Raw genomic sequence first — 23,616 nt, forward strand, 5'->3', positions numbered from 1 at the left:
CCCTGGTAAGTCTGAAAGAGCACCCGCTTCTGTGCTCTTTTTACCAAGAACCGCAGCTCTGGAGAACTGTGGGCGTCCCCTTTCCAGACACGGCATGTGGGGGCAACGTGATGGCTCCGTGCCCACCTCCCGAGAACAAAACCATCTGCCTTCACACTCACCCTGGGCATGGCCCAATGAAACCGTGCTGTACCGTCCAACATGACGTGGTTTTTCCCCCATCCTCATTCATCTCTTCAGAACACATCATTTGAGGGTCCAAGCAAACACTCAATGGCTCATTACAGGAATTTTCCCAAAGATCCATCAAGTCTTCAACGCAAAGTATCAGTGGACCACTGGTGCACTAAGGTTCTTGGAATCCCTCCCACCAAAATCCTCCTCTTCCTGTTTCCACCAATCCTGGACTCTCTGAGCTCCTTAAACCCCATTGTCATGATGCAATTTCCCTACTAACATTTTATAGTGCATTCCATGGTTGGAGTCTTTCATCCATCTAGCTTGATCTCAGTTTTATTTGTTTTTTTAAGTTTTATTTAATATCAATTAATTAACATAGAGTGTAGTTTTAGTTTCAGAGGTAAAGGTCAGTGATTCATCAGTTGCATATAACACCCAGTGCTCATTACATCGAGTACCCTCCTTAATGTCCGTCACCCAGTTACGTCATCCCCCACCCACCTTCCCTCCAGCAACTCTCATTTGTTTCCTAGAGTTGAGTCGCTTATGGTTTAGCTCTCTGATTTTGTCTTTTTAATAGAAGCACTCTTACGTACAAGAGAGTATGTCTAGTTTTGTTGAGTGCAAACAAGATCTGTGTTCCTTCCATGGTGCCCATCACGATACTATCATTTAAAGTAGGGGAGTCCCCCCCATCTGTGGGGAATACATTCCAAGACCCCCCGGCAGATGCCTGACACCACAGATAGTACTAAACCCTATACATACTATGTTTTTATGCACACATACCTATAATAAAGACTAACAGGGATGCCTGGGTGGCTCAGTAGGTTAGGCGGCTGACTCTTGATTTGGCTCAGGTCATGATCTCAGGGTCGTGGGATCGAGTCTCACATCAAGCTCCATCGTGAGCGTGGAGTCTGCCTGAGATTCTTTTTCCCTCTGCCTCTCCCCCTGCTTGCACGCACGAACTCTCCCTCTCTAAATACATAAATAAAATATTTTTTTAAAAAAGACTAATTTATAGGGGCGCCTGGGTGGCACAGTCGTTGGGCGTCTGCCTTCGGCTCAGGGCGTGATCCCAGCGTTCTGGGATCGAGCCCCACATCAGGCTTCTCCGCTAAGAGCCTGCTTCTTCCTCTCCCATTCCCCCTGCTTGTGTTCCCTCTCTCGCTGGCTGTCTCTCTGTCAAATAAATAAATAAAATCTTAAAAAAAGACTAATTTATAAATTAGGCACAATAAGACATTACCAAAAAAACTAATGATAAAATACAATTTTTACAATATATATAATAAAAGTTATATGAATGTGGTTTCTCTCCCTCCCTCTCTCTCTGTCTCTCAAAATATCTTCTTGTCCTGTACTCACCCTTCTCATTGTGAAGATGTGACATGGTAAGATGCCCACATGATGGAATGAAAGGAGGTGAATGACACAGGCATTGTGACGTAGGATTAGGCCACTAATGACCCTCAGGAGGATCCATCCACTTCCAGACCACAGCTGACCATGGGTAATCATATCCACAGAAAGCGAAACCACAGATAAGGGTAACCTCTGTACACCCAATATATTCAGGTCAAATTATTGATAGCCTGAGATTTCAACATAATTTCATCTAAAGAAAGACAAAATAGTACCTATTGTAGGTTGCATTTGGCTCCCCCAAAATATACATTTAAGGCTTAATCTCTGGCATTTGTGAATGTGACCCCATTTAGAGACAGAGCCTTTGCAGGGACTCCTGGGTGGCTCATTCAGTTAAGTATCTGATTCTTGGTCTCAGCTCAAGTCTTTTTTTTTTTTAAAGATTTTATTTTTATTTATTCGACAAGAGATAGAGACAGCCAGCGAGAGAGGGAACACAAGCAGGGGGAGTGGGAGAGGAAGAAGCAGGCTCATAGCGGAGGAGCCTGATGCGGGGCTCGATCCCACAACGCCGGGATCACGCCCTGAGCCAAAGGCAGACACTTAACCGCTGTGCCACCCAGGCGCCCCTCAGCTCAGGTCTCAATTACAGAGTTGTGAGTTCAAGTCCTAGGGTGGAGACTACTTGAAAATTTTTTTAAAAAATAGAGTTTTGGAGAAGTAATCAAATTACAATGAGGTTATACCGGAGTAAATGGGCCTCCAGATCCCATGACTGGTGCCCTTATAAAAAGAGAAGAGACATCTATACAGACCAAAGGCCATGTGCACATGGAGGCAGGCTTTGGAGTAATATTTCTAAAAGCCAAAGATCGCCATGGGTTGGCAGCAACACGAGAAGCGGGAAGAGGTGGGAAGGACCCTCCCCTAGAGCCTTCTGAGGAAGCATGGCTCTATGACAACTTCATCTCAGACTTCTGGTGTCCAGGACTCTGAGAGAACATTTTTTGTTGTGGTTGTGCTAAGCCATCCAGATTTCTGTTAATTTGCTGTGGAGGTCCTAAGAAACTAATGCAGTACCCAATAAACTTGAAAATTGTACTATTTGAAAAAGTAAACTACTTTCCCATGAAGATTGAAAAAAGATGTTTCTCAAGGAGTTCAGAGAAATGGTCGCTTGAGACACGCTCAACTTTTATAGCATTTTCAATAATTCAGAAGCAATAGGCAAGACCAATTGCATGGAATTTTTTTGAACTCGCAAATAAAATATTAAATCAAAAGATAAAACTAAATATAGAAATAACACGAAGACAAAATGCCCTAATCTATAAATACATGCCCTCTGGGTGGGCCTGCATCTCAACAGGACAACATTATATTAATAAATATTTAATAGGAACATGCCTTTGGACTTAGACAGAAGCGTTGTTCCTGGTAGTGGCTGAAAATGATTTTTCTTCTGTAAAGCGTTACTCCAACATTATTCTTAGTGGCTAGAAGGGGGTACAGAAAGCCATTCTCAAAACAAAACAAAACACCAACATAAGAGCAGAAAAGAAAAGGAAGGAGCCAGGCAACGGGACTTGGGGTAAAGAGATGCATTTCAGGTCCCAGCACCGGAAGGATTTCTTCCCTGACTGACTCAGGGACAGTCCCCTCCCCAGGGATAATCCATCCTGATCCTGAGGTCTTCTGCTCACCCCCTTCCTGCCCTGGACTTACACCAGACAAGCCTCCCAACATGGTGCACTGGACAGGAGTGCACAGCTGAGCCAGCCGTGGGGAGCCTCCCCTTCCGCCTTCCTGGAAGGAACTTCTCTTTCCCAGAACACTGTTCCCCAGCACCTCGGGCTCATTTCCCATCAGGGTCCTGGATAAGAAGATGCACTTTCCCCACCAAACCCCTCTGGAGAATGTCATACTCATCACTTGAATGGTAATTCAGTGCACAGCATACAAGAGAATCAGACCAGTTTCAATGTACAAGCCCTATACAGTCGTCAGCTCTTGTAATTACTAAGCTTACAACTCCAGAAGCTATTTCTCCCCCAAAGCAGGGAAAACATCCTCACAAGGAATAGTGTCATGTGCATACCTTTCTCTCTCTCTCTTTTTTTAAGACTTTATTTATTTATTTGACAGACAAAGAGCACAAGCAGACAGAGCAGCAGGCAGAGAGAGAGAGGGAGAAGCAGGCTCCCCGCTGAGCAGGGAGCCCAACGTGGGGCTCGATCCCAGGACCCTGGGATCATGACCTGAGCTGAAGGAAGACACTTCACCGACTGAGCCACCCAGGCGCCCTGCATATCTTTCTTTTAACCTCATTCCCTCGTCCGTGCAGCAACACCTCCTCAAGAAAGCATCCCGTTCTTTAGACTTCTGTACCATCTGTCCAGTCCTCCCTAGTTAGCGCGCACTCTCCTTGCTTCAGGATTCATTTAATTGCTCTAGATTTGACTTGAGGGTGTCTTGGGACAGTTCTAATGGATGTTGACCTTCCTGGAAGAGCCAATGGAAAAACTCTGGCATTCGCAACCAACGCATGCCATGTTTTGTCACCCTCAAAGCCTACACACCGGTGTGAGCTGCAGAGAAACCTTTTTATGCATGCAAATGTTCAAAGGGAAATATTGAATCACACACCCTCTCATAAAGAGCAAACTTTAACTCCCAAGTCAGAATCACCCTCTGTGTAAAGGAGAGAAGTGTTTCCCTAATGTCACCATAGCTGACACGGCCACGTGAACCCCTCTGGCTAAAGCCAACACTAGAATATTATTGGCAGAACAGGGCTACCTATTTCCTCTCCCTGCCTGATCCCCTCTTCCTCGTTTTCCCTTCTGACTTCCAAGGAATCGGTGGCCTGGCTGAGCCACATGTTCTGGACCAACTCCATTCTCTCAAACCTGTTTCCATTCCTTCAGGAAAACATGGCGGAAGCTTGGCAATTCATCCATTCATGGATGCAGTTACATTGCCCGTGGAAGACCACACCTCCTACACACGTTGCGGATTTATCGGTCTCTCACCTGTACAAAGAACAGAACTGAGCTCCCGTCTGTAAATCCAGCAGCTCCAATTGTGAATCTTTGAGTACGGTGTACACAACGCAGTGTGGAACATACTAGAAAGGGAAACAGAACCTCAGTATAAGCAAAGACTCTCAGTAGAATATGTTTTCATTTTTTCATGAGAAAATAAACCCACTCTTCAGCTCATTTTATAACACTATCACAGTGCTTACAAAAGAATCACAAGAACTTGTAAGGCAGTGCTTTTCAAAGGGGGTCCTTGGGCCAGCAGCATCAGCACCCTCTGGGAACTGGTTCCAGATACAAACCCGCAGGACAAATGCGAATCCCCAGACCCACAGCATCAAAAACTCTATTTTGAGAAGCCCTCTGTGGGTTTCTGACACACACTCAGGTCCCAGAACCACCCGCTGTAGGGGTGCCTTTCTCATAAGTAGGTTAATATCTTCTTTGGTGTCTGGTTTCTGGAATCAAGTCGTGTTCAAACAAACCACAATGAGCAGGAGCCACTCTCGAGATAATGACTCCGACGTCCGTGTGTCTGGTGAGATGAAGCAAAACAGACTGCCAGTAGGGAACAAATTCTCAGGGAAAAAGATAAATGACCTCTTTTAGAACACTGAGGCAAATCAAATCGCCTTTCCCACATAAGATAGCCTCTTGAAAACGATGAATCTGTCTTGTACTGGTCTGCGAGGAGGTTGGGGGTTGGAGACATATCAAGAATGGCAACCAATTTGCCCTCCTCAGTACCTTTACCCCCCAGGTGAGCTAATAGTGCCTGCAGGCTGGCGTACTCTCCCCTGGCATGGGTGTCCCAGCCTCACAGTGCTTGGACAGTCCTTCATTTTAAATGAATATTGGTGGGCATCTGCCCAATGGAAATGAAATATGAATCTCAAAGACATATCCACACTCCCATGCTCATTGCAACACGGTTCACAACAGCCACGATATGGAAACCAAGTGTCTGTCAGCAGATCACTGGGTAAGGAAATTACTGTCTAAATACACAAGGGACTATTGTTCAGCCTTAAAAAAGAAGGAAGTCCTGCCATTTCCAACAACACGGATGAACCTGGAGGATGTTGTGCCAAGTGCAGTAAGCCAGGCGCAGAAGGACAGATACCACAAGATAACACTCATATGTGGAATCTGAAAACGTTGAACACATAGAAACACGGTAGAATGGTGGGTTTCAGGGGCTGAGGGGTGGGGAGAAACGGACGATGTTGGTAAAGGGTACAAACTTTGAGTTCCATAGGATGCCTAAGTTCTGAAGATCTAATGCACAGCATGGTGTCTATAATTAATAACACCATATTAAATACTGGAAATCTGGTAAGAGAGTGGATCTCAGGTGCCCTCACCACACACACAAAAATGATAACTATGTGGGTAGATGGTTACATTAATTAATCATCATTTCAATATGTATATATCTATCAAAACATGTGGAACACCTTGAATATAAACAATTTTATTTTTAAAAAGAGGAACAAAATATGAAAAAATCAAATGAGTAAAGAAATATCATTTGAGTTTGGATTGGAATTAAAGGGTCACATCAATTTAGTATTTTGATTTTACCCCAAGATGATAGTTCCATTGGAGAATCCTTTCTCCCCAGCATTGCATGGAAGACCCATCACTTCACTCCTTAACCACTTTGTAGAAATGATCCCACTGTGACCTCTTCCAAACTCTCATCTTGGCTCCATTCCCAAGGTACATTGAGGAGAGTTAACCTTCCACCAAATGGTGCTTTCAAAAAGCTAAATTAGGGGCACCTGGGTGGCTCAGGTGTTAAGCGTCTCCCTTCAGCTCAGGGCGTGATCCCAGCGTTCTGGGATCGAGCCCCACATCAGGCTCCTCTGCTGGGAGCCTGCTTCTTCCTCTCCCACTCCCCCTGCTTGTGTTCCCTCTCTCACTGGCTGTCTCTCTCTCTGTCAAATAAATAAATAAAATCTTTTTTTAAAAAAGCTAAATTATTCCTTTCGTTCTGCTTTAAACACCATCAAGTAGAAGCCATTAAGAGATACGTATCTTTGGAGAGGTTAGCCCACAGAAACAAATGTTCAAATACATGTCGTGTGACCCATGCATATATTTCTTTTTATTACCTAGAAAACTTTTACCAAAATGTATGTCATGGGAAAGACACTTGAAATTTTAAAATTCTAAGAACATGTTCCCTGGAGCTAGAGTCAAGGTTAACATGATTTAGTGAGAAAAGGAAAGAAGCCTACAATTCTGTTTCTACAAAAATTAACAGAAGATGAGAAAGAGCTGAACCTTTGTAAAAGGAGGCAGAATCTACCCTAAGTTTTATATTCACTAATTACCCAACATGTACTAAAATCCCAGACTATGCTGGGTGATGGTTTTTGGTCCCCCTCCCAACTCACCCAAGTAATCAAGGAACTGAGAACCTTGCTTACCATCTTTCTGGTCCATTGAGTATAAAAGGAGTACTACAAAGGAACACTACGTGTTTAGCAGAATGATGGGTATTTGTGTGTTTAAATTCAACATAAATGTGTTTTCCTCTTTTTTCCTACTCCTAAAATTAAAACACAGAGGACACCAGGTGAAAGCTCATATCCTGAGTGTCCTAGCTTCACATGAGTTACCCCAATTAGAGTAGCCCTGAAATATCCAAATCTTAACACCATACTATGAGTGAGAAAGACCACATTTCCTGCATGATGTCCATGTGCAACCACATTAGTGATGCCGTTTCATTCAAGCCTTGAGACAACTTATGGTCAGCCAAGATGGCGTCATAAGAATCAGATGTACCCTCCCATCTTAAGATAACTTCCTAAAAATCGGACACAATATATGAAACAAAGGTTTCAGATATAGGACAGTCATCCCTGAGAGAGGCGAGGCAAATGAGGCAATCCCTCCAATTTCCCCCAGCTTATTGCCTGGAGAGAGATTCCAAAGGGTGCAGCAAAAGGGGGAGAAACACAGAGAATGCCTGGCCAGTGCTCTGGGTTGAGGACATGCATTTGGGAGTTTGAGGACGCCGACTCAGCTAGAGTTGGCCGAGTACTGGAGAGATAACAGCAACACAGAAAAAGAAGCACAACTATGTTCAGGAGGTCCTCTTCCAAGTCGGATTCATCAGCACATCGAGGAGAAGAAAATGCACTCGCCTGGGGAAAGAATCCTTGAAAGGAGGAGAGGGAACAATCTCTGGTACTCACGCTGGGTCAGGAAAAGTTACTCTTCTCCCAAGTAAAAGTAGGAGAAAGTTTGCAAGACTGGGGCATGAGGTAGAGTGCTCCAAATAGTATTGTCTCAGTATTGTGTGGAGAGAAACAATCAACTGAAGGCTGCTTTGATTCTGCCTAACTAAACTTAAACAAGGCTCCAGGGACACCTGGCTGGCTCATGTGGTGGAGCCTGAGACTCTCGACTCTTGATCTTGGGGTTGTAGGTTCAAGCCCCATGTTGGGTGTAGAGATTACTTAGAGAAATAGAATCTTAAAAAAAAAAAAAAAAAAAAGCAAGCCTCCAAAAAAATGTTTTTTGGCTGCATCCCAGAACGTTAACAATGTCTGGCACCAACCAAAAATGACCAGGCATGCAAAGTAGTAGAAAGGTATGGCCCATCATTAGGATGAAATGGATCCATTGAAACTAACCTGGAAATAACACAAGTGATAGAATGAGTGCACAGGGACATTCGATCTGATGTATACCAATATTCCAGATGTTCAAGAAAGTAGAGGAAAACCTGAGTATTTTAAGGACAGACAAGTAAAATACAAAAATAAGACTCAAGTCAAACTTCTTGAGATGAAAAATGTGCTTTATGGGAATATCAGGACATCAGACACTACAGAAGAAAAGATTAGTAATACATATAATTCATATGTATTATATATATGTATATGTGTGTGTGTATAAAGTAAACACTGAGAGAGAAAATGTCTGAAAACTAATATATACAATAAGAATAATTTCTGTTTTGCAGAAGAATAAAAAAAACCCAGAGACTTAAAATGTGTTTTATGTTCATTTTCCGGTAAATGACCGAGTCTAGATTGGAAACAAAATCTTAATGATTCCAAAGTATCCCATATTCATATCATATCTCATAGCCATAAAAGAGAACCTTAGAAGATTTTTTAAAGGTAACTATTGAAATACATCCGATAATTTTCCCAACCGCATGATAAACCATATGTGTATGAAGACAGTCAGGGCGCCTGAGTGGCTCAGTCGGTCAAGCGTCTGACTCTTCATTTCAGCTCAAGTCGTGATCTCAGGGTCGTGAGATCAAGCCCCCTGTCAGGCTCCACACTGGACACGGAGCTTGCTTAACATTGTCTCTCTCCCTCTCTCTCTGCCCCTCCTCCCCTGCTCACATGCGCTCTTTCTCTCTCTTTCAAAACAAACAAATGAAAAAATGCTCAGTATCTGAAGTTATTGTCAAAAGTAGACACATCATGTTCACTCCTTTGCAAACCTGAGGATGTTGGGGCTCTCCAAGAGGAGAGTGTCACAGTCTTACTTCCCAAACCAAGACAGCACAAACCCTTTGTTAGAGGATGGGGGAACATTTTCACAAACTATGCACTCTCAAAGTCAGGATGTCATAATATTGAAAGATGCCTCGATCCCTAAAATGCTGTCTCATTCAATGCAGCTCCCAAAAATGTATTCTGCAAAGCCTTAAAATGATTTGAGGTAATTCTTCATCCTTATCACTATTGAGTTAGGAAATCTCAATGTGAAAGTGCATCATTCAAGAGATCTAATTGTTATTGAAAAATTGCTTGTGTTTCATTGATCTGTGATTTACTTCAGATAATAGCATCCTGAAAGTTCATCTTTTAAGGGATAGCATATATTATTATATCAAAGAAAAGGGAAATCGATTCTAGGAAAGAAATCGGTATTTCTTCCAATCGGTAACATTGACAAAACGAGCTGAATGCGAACGGCCTCTCATTGGATACATTTGCATAAGAAAATGGTTCTCTGAATGGAAAGGCAGTCCGTATCCGACAAAAGGTGCATTCAGAGAAATTTTTTAAAAAATCATTCCATACAGAGTGACAGTGTGACATTTGGTAAGTCTCTTCAGGATTTAAGAAAAGAACAATAAAATCACTTGATAATGTAGTTCACTGAATTCATCCCAGTTAACTGTGGTTACTGAAATCACTGATGCTGTTAACCCTTTCTACAATGGTACATAAAATTTTGACATCGGAGAGCATCTGGCTGGTTCAGTTGGTATAGCATGTGGCTCTTGATCTGGGGGTTGTGAGTTTGAGCCCCATGCAGAGTGTAGAGGTTACTTTTAAAAATAATAAAAAATTGGGTCACCTGGGTGGCTCAGTTGGTTAAGCATCTGACTCTTGGTTTCAGCTCAGGTCATGATCTCAGAGTCGTGAGATTGAGTCCTGCCTCAGGCTCTGTGCCCAGCGTGGAGCCTGCTTGAGATTCTCACTCTGCCCCTCCCCAACTCATGTTCCCTCTAAAGAAAATAAATAAATACATTTTTAAAATTGAAAATAAATAAATAAATAAATAAATAAGTGTTTGATTTCTGATCACCAGCTCAACGAGATTGCTCCAACGGACACAAGCAAAAATGAGTGGACAAACAAACAAAAATCAAACAGCCACGTGAAAAGAAGTCTAACCATCTTTGCTGGGTATCTCCTGCTTGTCTTTTCATCCATCATGACTCGGTTCACCTTTCTCTGCCCTGAGCTCCCGGAGAGTTTCTTGGATCAAAATATTCCCTTAGCTCTGGTTTCCAATCCGTCAGAAGGCTCGGATATACCAGCGGAAAGCAGGAGTGAGGGAGAAGAGGGAAACTGGCTGCATGCCTCCCTGCGAGGTGCCCCTTCCCACGCACCACACCCAAGCCTCAAGATTGTGGCAACTCTTCTTCCTCTTGCTCTTTTATGCTCAGATTCCTGCCCTCTTGCCTTGAGCTTCCCTATGTCCTTCCCGCACCTTTGAAACTGGTTCCTTTTAAAACCCATCCTAGGGGGCCCCTGGACGGTGCAGTTGGTTGAGCGTCTGACTCTTCATTTGGGCTCAGGTCACGACCTCAGTTCTTGGGATCCAGAGCCCAGTTGGGCTCAGGGCTCATCCCTCAGCACAAGGTCGGCTTCGGACTCTCTGTCCCTCGCTCTCTGCCCCACCCCTCTCTCTCTGAAATAAATGAATAGAATATTTAAAAAGAAGAAAAAGAAAAATAAAGCCCATCCTCGAATCACAAAACTTGAGCATGGCACGTGTTCCCAACCAGGACCTGGTGATACTCTGTGCCTCTTTTGGAAGCAAACTTGCAGGCTGATTCAGGTTTGCAGACCCGAGCTAAGCTGTGTGATTATTACTCTGTAATATGAAACACATCAGCTGCCAGCACATTCATTTTCTGCTGTATTAGTGAATAAGTCTGTTGACAGTGCTTTCTTTTTGATTATCTGAACAGCAACTGAAATGTTGGGTTATTTGAGACGATGTCTAAAGAATGTTTTGATTTTTTTTTTAAGATTTTATTTATTTGACAGAGATAGAGACAGCCAGCGAGAGAGGGAACACAAGCAGGGGCAGTGGGAGAGGAAGAAGCAGGCTCATAGCGGAAGAGCCTGATGTGGGGCTCGATCCCACAACGCCGGGATCACGCCCTGAGCCGAAGGCAGACGCTTAATCGCTGTGCCACCCAGGCGCCCCTAGAATGTTTTGATTTCTAATGACTGGGAGGAAACGCTTCACTAAAAGTACTTCTTGTTGGATTGGCTCAGACAGCCTGCGTATTATTTACATGCTGTATGAAACCTATCATTATAAATATAATTGATAGTGTGCTGGTCACTGCAGGAAATAAAGAACAATGTTATGTTCCTGGTGTTACTTTGGTTTTTAAGACCATTGGGTGAGAGGCTCTTTTTGGGATGGGAAGCTCTTTTTGAACCAGTGCAAGGACACTTAGGAAGGCCATCACTGGGAGTAGTAGGAGACGTATGGAACTGGACAAATTCAAATAAACGTAAGCAATACAAGTACTTTGATTCTCTATTGTCCTCAAAGAAAGAAAGCTCCTACTTAACTTATTTGAGAAAATAAGCCAACACATTGATGAAATTCATAGATTCTCATTCCTTCATTCGGTGAGCACTAACAAGACCCAGCCTTTAATTGATGTTACAGTTACCATCAGTCCTGCCATTGGACCACAGCATTACGTATAAAGACGTGGATGGAAGTTATTGGGGGGGAAAAAAAGGTGCATTTGAGGACAAAATTCCTTATACGGTATGAATACAGCACAAGCGAAGTGTGACATGTTGGTGTGATATGACCAATTTCATGTTACCTAAAAAATGTATTATTGAGTATTGTCAACATGGCTTGAGAATTTTTCCAAATGGCTCGGATTTAAACTTGACCTAAAATTCAGACAAAACAATTATCCTTTACGTCCAGAATCACAATCTGAATTTGGGCAGGAAAAAAAAAGGAAAGAAAAAGCCTGCTCTATGACGAGTTTCTGAAACTCAGCCTTATGCTTTTCCTGATACGGAGTCCTACTTTCTTATCTGAGGTCGTCGGTTTGCTCTAAGATGTGTCGGTTGTCTTCCAACATCCCAACAACAGCTGAGTCAGGGCTGCCCCTAAAATAACCAACGGGAAAGAGAAAACTAGAAGGGTTCAGAGATAACATTCAACCAATTCTAGATGCAGTTAAAAATCAAGGAAACCATTGTGTTATTGCTCATTTTCAAGCCGATTCTTTGGCTACCTAGGTTACTCAATCACTTCATAAAGCATCAGAATGTAATAAATCCACCCCCCTGAGAATCAGTGAGGGTCTTTATCAAAGTGCATGGATGCAAAGGACCCTCTTCCCCCAGGTCCTTATCTCCTGGCTTTGAAATGTCTCTTCCACTCATTGGCAACTAAACCAAAGGGACGATGGATTGCTCAACGTCTGTTTGGGCGGGAGGCCAGGAGTCTTGGGGCAGCTCCACAGCCCACTGAGCTATGGGAGACCAAGAGTCAGGGAGAGGTGACTGGAAATAAGACGGGTACAGCGACTTCAGACAGGGAGAAAAATGCCATGGGATGTGCATGAATGCTGAATTTTGTATTGACGGAAATAGGACTCCCACCTCAAAATGCAGACAGGAGAAGGAGCTAAGTGAAGACGGTGGGTTGAAGCGAGACGCCCGCTGGGCAGGAGGTGAAGAGGGAGAAGTAAAGCTCAGATAAGCCATGGCTGGGGATCTTTTGTCTATGTCTTTGTCTTTCAGTGAAAATGGAATCTATTGGTTAATCAAAAATGAATTGTCCAGGGGCGCCTGGGTGGCAAAGCGGTTGGGCGGTTGGGCGTCTGCCTTTGGCTCAGGGCGTGATCCCGGCGTTACCGCATCGAGTCCCACATCAGGCTCTTCCGCTGTGAGGCTGCTTCTTCCTCTCCCACTCCTCCTGCTTGTGCTCCCTCTCTCGCTGGCTGTCTCTCTCTGTCGAATAAATAAATAAAATCTTTAAGAAAAAAAAATGAATTCTCCATTTCACAATATTCGAAGATTACACATAAAATTCTAGGTGAAATTTTCAGCCAGCCTTTCTTAGAAAAACAGCAATTTAGGTGGAGTGACCTAAAATCAGCCAGAAGAAACAAAAAATGTGGGCTCCCCAACATGTAAATGATCTCATTGTTGTTTCGTTTTTCTTTATCGTTTTAAAGACAGTGACTACATACTCCAAGGAAATATAAACAGTAGAGAGAAAACAGGTATTCAAACTTTACATACTAGAAACAAAAATTTCCCAAGTGATAATTTTAAATCTCTAAAGCCACGGACCCATGAGGATTCTGTCTAAAAGGCAGCCAAGTTTACCAAGAGAGAAAGGTTTGTCAAATGTTTTCTGAAAAGTCCAAAGAGTTAAATACTTTGGGCTTTCTGAGCCACTGGATCTCCTTTAAAATACTGAAATCTGTCATTGCAACAGCGAATTGCCAGAGACAGTACTGATATGCAAATGAACGCATATAGCTGTGTACTGATAAAACTTTATTTATAAAATCAGGCAGTGGGCCAGATGTGGGGCTCACTGCATGGCTGGCTGACGCCTGAAATACAGCAATGCAGCCACTTCTAGGAGCCTACTGGGAGCTCTCAGCAGGTCCACACGGCAGTGAAATCTCATTCGAATCATCCTTCCCCCAAATACTCAGCTATATTTTCTGTTCCATTCTCAGAGCAGGTATCTTTGCCTCTAAGCCGCACCTTTACCGTAAAGCTATTTAAATTCTTAATGAGGAAGGTTCTGGAGACTCTCCCAGTTGAGCTTCGCTGGTCCCTTCTGCTTCTGCATTAGTGACCACAATTTTTCCGGGAGTCTTCCAGAACAACGCCCTGCTCATTATCAGCAATCTGAAATTCCAGCTCTAAGTGTTTTGTGTTGAGCAATTAAAGTCAATCCCATCAAAGACAACGCACGCCCGTGCTTGCGCTCTGAGGCCTCACAGACAAATGCAATCTGACCCGAGCAGGGGAGAGACGACGGCCAGCCCCACAGAAGTTCGCAGACACCAACCCCCCCCCCCCCCGCAATTGTTTCGGTCTGAATTTGCATCTTTTTTTTTTTTTTGATAGGGAGACTATTGAAGAATGTCTATATATATATATAAACCTTTTGGATTCCAGACCAGGCTTCAATGTTATGGTAAGATGAGGAAGTGCACATCCCCAGTGGACACCCATTTTGACCCCATGAAAGGGACCATCCCTGACAGACGTCTCCTTGGCTTGTGCCAAAGACAAGTCCATCAGCCCAGCCCAGGCTCCCAGCCCTCCCAGTGGGTCAAGATGGGATGACGCCACTGATTCATGAGTGCCTCCGTCCGTCAGCAAACGGCTAGCTCCCCGCCATGTGTCTCAAGCTCCTGTTCCATATTCTCCTTTCTAGAAACTTGGATCTTAACCATCAAGGTTGTTGGTGCCAAAAACACCACTTGACTGGTCTCCTTTCTATGATGATCACCCCAAATATATGAGCCTCCCTGACAGACCTGTTGTGTCCCCAAACTACCCCATATTCACGGCTAAGGAACGGCAGACGAGAATCCGCAGAAAACCATCAATAACAGAATCCAATGGATAGTAGTCCACACCACTCCTGACCGCCAAATCCCCTTTAAAGAAATAGTAGACACCCTCCACTTATTAATTTTCTCGGGCAAGCAATAATTCTTTGAGTGAGTACTAAATGTCCGGGCGTGCACGAGATACAGAGAAATATAACAGAAACCATCCAGTACTTGAGGACCAAAGCTCAGATAAAGAACCAATGTTTGTGACACTCCTTTTGTCTTTGGGTGTGCTTGTCATCTTGCTCATAAGTGAGAAGCTGGAGACTGTTTTCATACGGATTTGAAGGAGCAAATGTGCCCAAACACACACACACTCCCATTGAGATACATATGGGATATAGTCCCATATAATATATTCTATTCCTAGAATATATTATAATTATAATATATTCCTCTGCATATAATCTTTCATCTGCATATATGTGTGATATATGTGTGTGACTTACATATATGTAAAATACACATATACAGACAAAAGCATGAGCGTGCAGGGGTGCCCAGCTGGCTCAGTCGGTACAGCAAGCAGTGCTTGATCTCAGGTTCGTAAGTTCAAGCCCCACATTGGGTGTAGGGCTTCCTAAAAACAAGCAAACAGACAAACAGAAGAATGAGTGTCCATATATATATATATGGACATCCACATACATACATTATGTTATCATTGATTCGGATATGTACATACATTTATAACTCATACATATGTAATACATATATAAATGTATAAAAGAATAGGTGTGGGGGCCCCTGGGTGGCTCATTCAGTTAAGCATCTGCCTTTAGCTCAGGTCACGATCTCACGGTCCTGGGATTGAGTCCCGTGTCGGGCTCTGATCAGCCAGGAGTTTGCTTCTCCCTCTCCCTCTGCCTGTCCCCCTGCTTGTGGTCTCTCTCTCTCTCAATCAAATGAATAAATAAAATCTTTAAGAAAAAAAAATAGGTGCATATATGTGCATATGCTTATATTGTTTTATATGTTTATAAATATTATATGTACACATTAAGAATGTTCATGAAAGAATATATTGCATATAAATAATGTACACATAAAGAGAGGTGATAGATACATAAATACATAAATTGATACATAGAATAGGTGGATGGATGGATAGGTAGATGATGATAGATAGAGAGGTTGATAGATTGGATGGCTGGCTGGAAGGATGGATGGGTAGATGATGATAGAGAGATACATAGACAGAGATGATAGATAGATAGATAGATAGATAGATAGATAGATAGATAGATAGATAGATCCCCTCATGCCAGGTCAGGTATTCTCAGCCTCAGCACGACTGACACTTCGGGCTGGACAACAATCTGAGGTGGGGATGTCCTGGCCACTGTAAGATGTTGGGCAGCGTCCCAGTTCTCCCCCCCACCAGATGCCAGGAGCACACATCTGCACCCATTGTGACTGCCAACACTGTCTCTAGATGTTTCCAAGTGCCCCCCAGAACCAAAGTTATCTAGATTTTGCTCTCAAACAAAGGAGTCCCTGGGACCCGCCATGATCTGTTCCTATTCTCCAATGCCCCGTGTCCATCCCGCCATCAGCCATCAGTCATTAAAACACAGGGATGAGTCCTGAGAGTCTGCTCACTGTGGTCCCCTCACTGCACCCTCCATCCCTGTGACAGTGACACAACCACCCCACTTCGCAGAGACAAGGAAACTGAGGCAGAGGAGGCTACGTTGCCCTCAAGAGGACCCTGAACTAGCCAGGATTTCAATCCAAATTCATTTGCTTTCTCTGCTTTGCTATGTTTTTTCCTCCAGGGTGAGATGTCCTTCGGTCAGTGCTGTTCTGGCTCCGATCCAGGCTGGTTCTCTACAAAGGGGAGCAAGAGGATGGGCACCCTTGAAAGCAGTCATCCATTCCTTGGCTCCCGGAGAGAAACGCTGAGCTCTGAGCTTATTCACAGCTCCCGCCTGCTCTTGAACGATCAGACTTGCTCAGCAGAGAGAAAGCACGGTTGCCCCCATCCCCGTCCCAGCCTCACTCAGGTCCTAATGGTGCAGATGGTGAGGGGAAAGCCTCAGAAAGAACCTGCAGCCCCCCTTGGGGGAGCAGCATGACCCCAGAGCCCGGTCACGGGACAGGACAGACTGCACCAGGACGGGGTGGAAGGCACTGCAGTGACTCGCTAGAGCGTGCAACTCTGGTACAACTGGAGCCAGAAGCGCCATCTGCCCTCGGCCAGACCACATTGCTCACCAGCCACTGACACCAGCCATGAGTGCCAGCGGCTCCCTGGAAGGCCTGGAACAGCTACTGGCAGACCTGGGACAGCCACGGGCAGCACCTGGCAGCTTGCAACCCCCTGCCCCACTTCCTGGAAGGCACCGAAGCCCCCCATCAGAGCCCAGATGTCACTCAGGCTGGGGAGAGGGGAAAACCATAAAGATCGGGCCTGTTTCCTGAAGGGACTGTGTCAAGGCTTACATTGGACTAAAATCACCTCATTAGACAAATAATCTCTAAATTCCTTTATGAGTCTAGCATCAGTCACCCAGCAACACACACATGTGCAGGCAGACCCACACATGCACACAGGCATGCACACAATGCATATCACACGATGCACCCACACATCACATGTGTGTGCACGTGAACACGTGTGTGCATGCAAACACACGTGCAGGCACACACATACCACATGCTGCACACGCACACGCCACACACTGCATCCACACACCATACACGTGTATGCATGAACACGTGTGTGCCTGTGAACATATGTGTGCTCGTGAACATGTGCAGAGACACATGCATATCACAATGCACACACATGCGTGCACACCAAACACTGCACATACACCACATCACACGTGTGCACACACGAGCATGCATGCAGGCACACGTGCATACCAGCTGCTGCATCTACATACATGCACGTGCATGCACACCACACACTGCACACACATGCGTTCACACATGCACACGTACACAGTAGCCTTGCTGCACGTGTGCCCACAAGCACAGCACCTATGTATGCACACCACACACACATATGCACATACACAGGCCCATGCCACATATGGGTGCACACAGCACAATACACACATGCACACGACAGATGCATGCACACACACACACACACAGTCATGACACACCACACTCGCGCACGCACAGCACGTACACACACCACACACACGCACATGAGTACATGAAAACATGCACACCGTGCATCAGGAATGTGAGTGCACACACATAGAGGCATGCACACAGACACGCATGTGGGCATGTGCACGCACACACTGCCTCGCCGCTGGCCCCTGGGAAGATCAGATGTTTGCCTTTTGTCTACACATCTGAACACATGTGAGCACACACAGTGACGGGGAATGCCGTGTATAAGGAAACCAGTCTTGCCCTTGCTTCCTCAGGGCCCAGCAGGACGCTCTTCCGACAGACTTGCCTCTTTGTGAAAATCAACTCCATGCTGATATTCCGTTTTTGAAATAGTTACCCAGCAATATGCTTGCAGTTGAGACAACATTATTTTACTAATTAATGTCAAGCCATGCTTCGTCTTCTTGTTAGGTTGTCTTTCTTCTTGGGATTCAAATTAATCTCACAAAAAGCCCCTGACTACCATTCACAAATCCACATGTGCTCTGTGTTTGAAAAGCAGGTGCAGAGACACGTTCGGTTGGGATATACGTTTGCTCCTCATGCCTCCAAAAACCCTCACTGAAATAAAGACACAGAAGGAGAAAAGCCCTTCACAGTGAAATAGGGTGTGGGCGTGGGTAGGATGTTATCCAAAAAAGAGAAATTTCAACTTTGCCTGACAGACAGAAAGAGGAAGCAAAGAGTCCCTACGGTCTGACGTCTAGAGCCCCACAGCGGTCACATTTTTGTGATTATTCTCAGTTTTACAGAGCTTGGAAGCACATACTCTGTAGGCACACAAGTACCATTCTTTTTTTTTTTTTTTTACATTATGTTAGTCACCATACAGTATCTCATTAGTTTTTGATGCAATGTTCCATGATTCATTGTTTGTATATAACACCCAGTGCTCCATGCAATACGTACCCTCCTTACTACCCATCACTGGCCTGTTCCAGTCCCCCACCCCCTCCCCTCTGAAGCACTTAGTATGTTTCCCAGAGTCCACAGTCTCTCGTGGTTCATTCCCCCTTCTGTTTACCCCCCTTCATTCTTCCCTTCCTTCTCCTACTGTCACAATCAGCTGTTATTCATATTTTCTGTTATACACGTAGTTCCAGCAGAGAAAAAAAATCATCCTGTGTAGTGTTTCCTTTATTTCCAAGGTCTAACACGTTATTAGATACTCAGTACTTACTGAAAAAGTGAACAACCACTGACGTCCATGAAGGATATAAAAATGCAAAATGTGATTCTTTCTTCGAAGAACTTATCATCTTCGTTGGAAGAACACACAGACAGGGAGTAATTAACTGACAGCACCAGACACTGTATCACTGATTGTCTCTCTACAGTTATTTTCTATTTTGGCTAATATTTACTATTTAAAAAAATGTTATTATGTTATGTTAGTCACCATACTGTATGTCATTAGTTTTTGATGTAATGTTCCATGATTCATTGTTTGCGTATAACACCCAGTGCTCCATGCAATACGTGCCCTCCTTACTACCCATCACCAGCCTATCCCAATCCCCCACCCCGCTCCCCTCTGAAGCCCTCAGCTTGTTTCCCAGAGTCCATAGTCTCTCATGCTTCATTCCCCCTTCTGTTTACCCCTCCTTCATTCCTCCCTTCCTTCTCCTACCAATCTCCCTGCTATTTCTTATGTTCCATAAATGAGTGAAACCATATGGTACCATTCTTAATTACTGTGTTACCTATCTGCAAGGCTGCCTTTCTCCTGTTTGGCAAATACAATAAATATAAATAGAAGTTCTCGTATTTTTCCATACCCGCGTAGCTCATCTTGTGATGAGTGTGCTAAATGCCGCCTCAGTGAAAACACACACGCACAGCATTTTAAAGCCCTGTCTTGTCCACTTGAAAAGCAGCAGCATGAAACACTAGCCCATGCACACTTTGCCTCGGCATATTGATCCTGACTGTGTTGGTGAGTCATGTGTCATTTCAATATGCCGCCGGTATGTGACAGCCCCAACAACAGACCCCTGCCCAGCAGGGCTGGTGCAAAGGCCAGGATTTCCATCTGCCGCGTTGGCACCAATATCAACAACGGGCAGAGAGCCCAAGGTCTGCCTCAGAGAGCAGGCACTGTCCCGTCTGAACAAAGGCAGTGAGATTCATGCACGCACACTGCCTCAGACACTGTGTGTTCCATGTTCTTTCTGCCTGGGCGTAGGAAACGCCACCAATTGACCATGGTGGAATCAGATCCTTCTGTTCAGCATTCCAATAACACACTTCACCTGCATGGGTGCTTTTGTATAAATTTTTAGAAAATGTTTTTAAACCAAAAGCAAAACTAGAGAGCAGAAGATCTGTGGTTGTCACTGCTCCTGGGGACCAAAGGAGGGATTTTTTTAAAAAAGGGGGGCGGAGTGTAGGGGAATTTTAGGACATCAGAAGTATTCTGTAGAATACAACAATGGCGGACAGATGGTAGAGAGATTCATCTTTCGGAATCCATGGGACGCACAAGACAAAGAGTGAAACTTAAAGTAAGAGAGGGACTTTAGTAAATACTAATATGGCAATACGAGCTCATTGATGGTAACAAATGTATGACGATTGTAGAAAGGGAGGAAATGGGGCATGTGGAGGAAAACACGGAGTATGTAAACACTCCATACTCTCGGCTCAGTGTTTCTAGAAACCCGAATCAGCGCCCCCAAAATAATACCTATTATTTAAAAAGTCAGATAAAGCTTAAAAATAAAAGTAATCTTCTTGCTCAGCAAATTTGCTAGGAAAGATCCCTTGATTTGCCCTGGGGAAACTTTAATGATGAAATGAATGTATTGGATCACCGCAAGAAAGAAAAAATCACATGTGTGTGTGCTCACGGATGTGGTCTAGGTTACCTGGGGTGATCATTTCCCAATATATGCAAATACTGAATCGTCATGCTACACACAGAATAGAGCTTTAGATGTCAATCACACCTCAATAAAGACAGAAACACGTGGGATGCTCAGAAGTTGGAGGCCAATGTGCAAATGAACTGATATGCTAAAAGGCTTATTTCTTGGCAAATACATTAATTCTCTGCAAATGCTGGTATTTCTAAATATTTTCCACTTTTTCTTTAAATTAAAGTCTCCCCGTACTTTAAAAGAAAATGTGCTCAACACACGACGTCCTTAAACTTCCTAAATGGTGTTTCCTGTACTTTAAAAAAATGTATCTATTGTTTTAATTATCTTTTTCTATCCAAGAATGACAAAATACTTTAAAAAAACACACACACTAAGGATATTTATCTAAAATGATTCAATACCCCTTAACCAGTCTCCTCTATTTCCACACATAAGCGAAATAGGGGTTTCAGTGACATTGAAGGAGCTCAGAAATTGGGAAAACAAACAAGTAACTTCCATAGTTGTGAAACCCAAAGTAAATTACCTATGCTAATTAACATTTGTTAAAAATGTCTTTAAAAACATTTCTTAAAAACCGGGAAGGTGTCAAGCAGCTCACAATTGATCTGAGTAACACAGTTCCTCTGAGTACTTTGCACAATCACATTCGGTATAATCTAACATTCCCACGACTCCTCACAGTCATCTGCAAATCAGGGGCTGATTTTTTTTTTTTCAATGTTTTTCCCACAACTGACCAGAAATGATGCCAAATTTTGCAACACCCAACAAAACAGGATTGGTTTATATTAGGTTACATACGCAACTATGAAAAATGCATAAAATATATTCTAAATACATCTCATTGGTTTATTATTGCTATTTATTCATAAATTTAAATTAGTAAATTACTATTATTTCCTAGGTACCAGACATAAAATATATGATTATTATTAACAGTGTACCAGATATAAAATTTGCTATCATTATTATTATTATGCAATGTGCCAAACATAAAATTCATTATTATTAAAATTTGTTCCTTTTTTTTCAGTGTACCAAACATAAGAAAATCTATTGTTAATTATTGTCATTTTTGATAGTCCTTATTATTGGTGGCCTAGTAAATGCCAAAGATCATGGTAAGCTTTTTATATAAACAATCTCATGCTGGTTTCACAACAATCAGAGTTTCTTACAGAGGCATGACCAGAATCTAACCCCAGGTCGGTTGGATTCCAAGGCCAGTTTTCCTAACCTTGACAGTCTGAAGAAAACCTAAACATTCAATTAAAAAAAAAAAAAGCAATGCTGCTGTTTATAACCACACCTGCATTGAAGAAGAGAACATTTTCTTAAACAGAAATCCTGATGCACTTTCCTGGGCATGAGAGGCTGGGTATGTGCCTTTGGGGGCAGAAGCTGGGAGAACTGGGTGGATTTTCAGAATCAGTGGTGAAGGAGCTCCAAGGAGCCAAATGAGACGCCTTACATGAGAGGAAAGGTGGTTGCTTTGACGCGTTGTGAACTATGGCCACCATCCCTGGTAAGCAGAAGAAAAAGAATATTGAACTCAATTTTGGCCTCAAAGTGTATAAATGCAAACAGAATAAAAGAGGAATGGCTGGCTGGCTGGCTGGCTGGCTGGCTGGCTGGCTGGCTGGATGGATGGATGGATGAACAGAGAGATGGATGGGTGGATGGATGGATAGATGAATGGGTTGGTAGTTGGATGGATGTTGCACGGGTGGATTGATGGATGGGTGGAAAGTTATATTTGTGTGTGTGAATATGTGTGTGTGCATAAAACAATGACAACTGATAGAAATAAAATTTATGGGAAATCTGAAAGCCCTGCTCCATTCCTTTCTTTGCACTTCTGTTCCTTAGCATTTGCCAGACTTATTACAAAACTGAACACATTTGGTTTCATCTCTTTTCATTGACCCTCACTTCTAAGTAGCAAGAAAACAGACCAAACTGCAGGAAATTAGCAAAGAAATGTCTAGCAGATTCCTCAGTACCATAAATGACTGGCCTTAGGGAATTTCCGGGTCAGGGTTGCACAGGCTTGTTCCAAAGTTCCCATTACACTCTCATCACCCTTAACCTACTCAGGTTCATGCAGATCTGTCTATTAGGGGCACATGCCCAGACAGGCTTGGCTACAGTCTAAAGAAGGCAGTGTTTGTCTCCCAAATTGGCACAGGTCATGTCTTTGGGGAAAAAAGACCCAGAAGAAATACTGAAGGAGGGTCCCCATAGGTGGACTCATGTTCCAAGTTGTTCAGCTAGGCTCAGAAACATGTGCCTGCCTCCTGGCAGGGCTATGTGCTCAGCAGGCTGGCACCTGGATGTGCCCGGGGTGAGCTCTGTAAGTACCACGTGCCATTATCAATATCATCATCATCATCATCATCATCATCATCATCATCATTATCATTTATTACAACCCGGTCTTCCAGGATGGACACCACGTGGGCACTGTACAATCACTAGACCAAGATTCTCTGAACAGGGAAATAGCTTTTAGATTCATTCCATTGACACAGAACCCATAACCCATAACCCACCCCAAGGAAGGTAAATTGCTAAGCCTGGATGACTCATCCATACATCTCGCCACACTCAACATATCCAAGCAGAGACCCATGACTACATTTAAGAGACCGTCCCATTTTTGTGCTTATTACCTTGAAGAACTTCATTCCCTCACACTCCCTGGGTATATTAGACATGGACAGTAGGTCTGTCTCACTGTCTTTTCTTAGTGTTTCCCTGAAACTCCCACGCACATGTCCCCAGTGCCTTTTAGCTCCAAGACAGTGAATAAAATCACACATGGCTTCTCTTCACGATCTTAGTTAGTGCATCTGTCTTTGAGAAGAAGTGA

General features: G+C 43.6%; 1 long non-coding RNA gene across 3 annotated transcripts in view; it reads right to left on the reverse strand.

Annotated features, from left to right (window-relative positions):
* LOC123802776 (uncharacterized) overlaps positions 1-23,616 on the reverse strand; it is a 77,621-nt gene that overhangs the window by 12,185 nt on the left and 41,820 nt on the right. For all 3 annotated transcript variants that reach the window (XR_015723376.1, XR_015723377.1, XR_006782647.2), the window contains one exon: positions 4,584-4,678. This is a non-coding gene — a long non-coding RNA (uncharacterized LOC123802776). The remainder of the gene's footprint in view (positions 1-4,583; positions 4,679-23,616) is intronic.

The sequence above is a fragment of the Ursus americanus genome, chromosome X, assembly GCF_024610735.1.
Source record: "Ursus americanus isolate L20-20 chromosome X, mUrsAme1.1.p, whole genome shotgun sequence".
Classification (NCBI taxonomy): Eukaryota; Metazoa; Chordata; class Mammalia; order Carnivora; family Ursidae; genus Ursus; species Ursus americanus.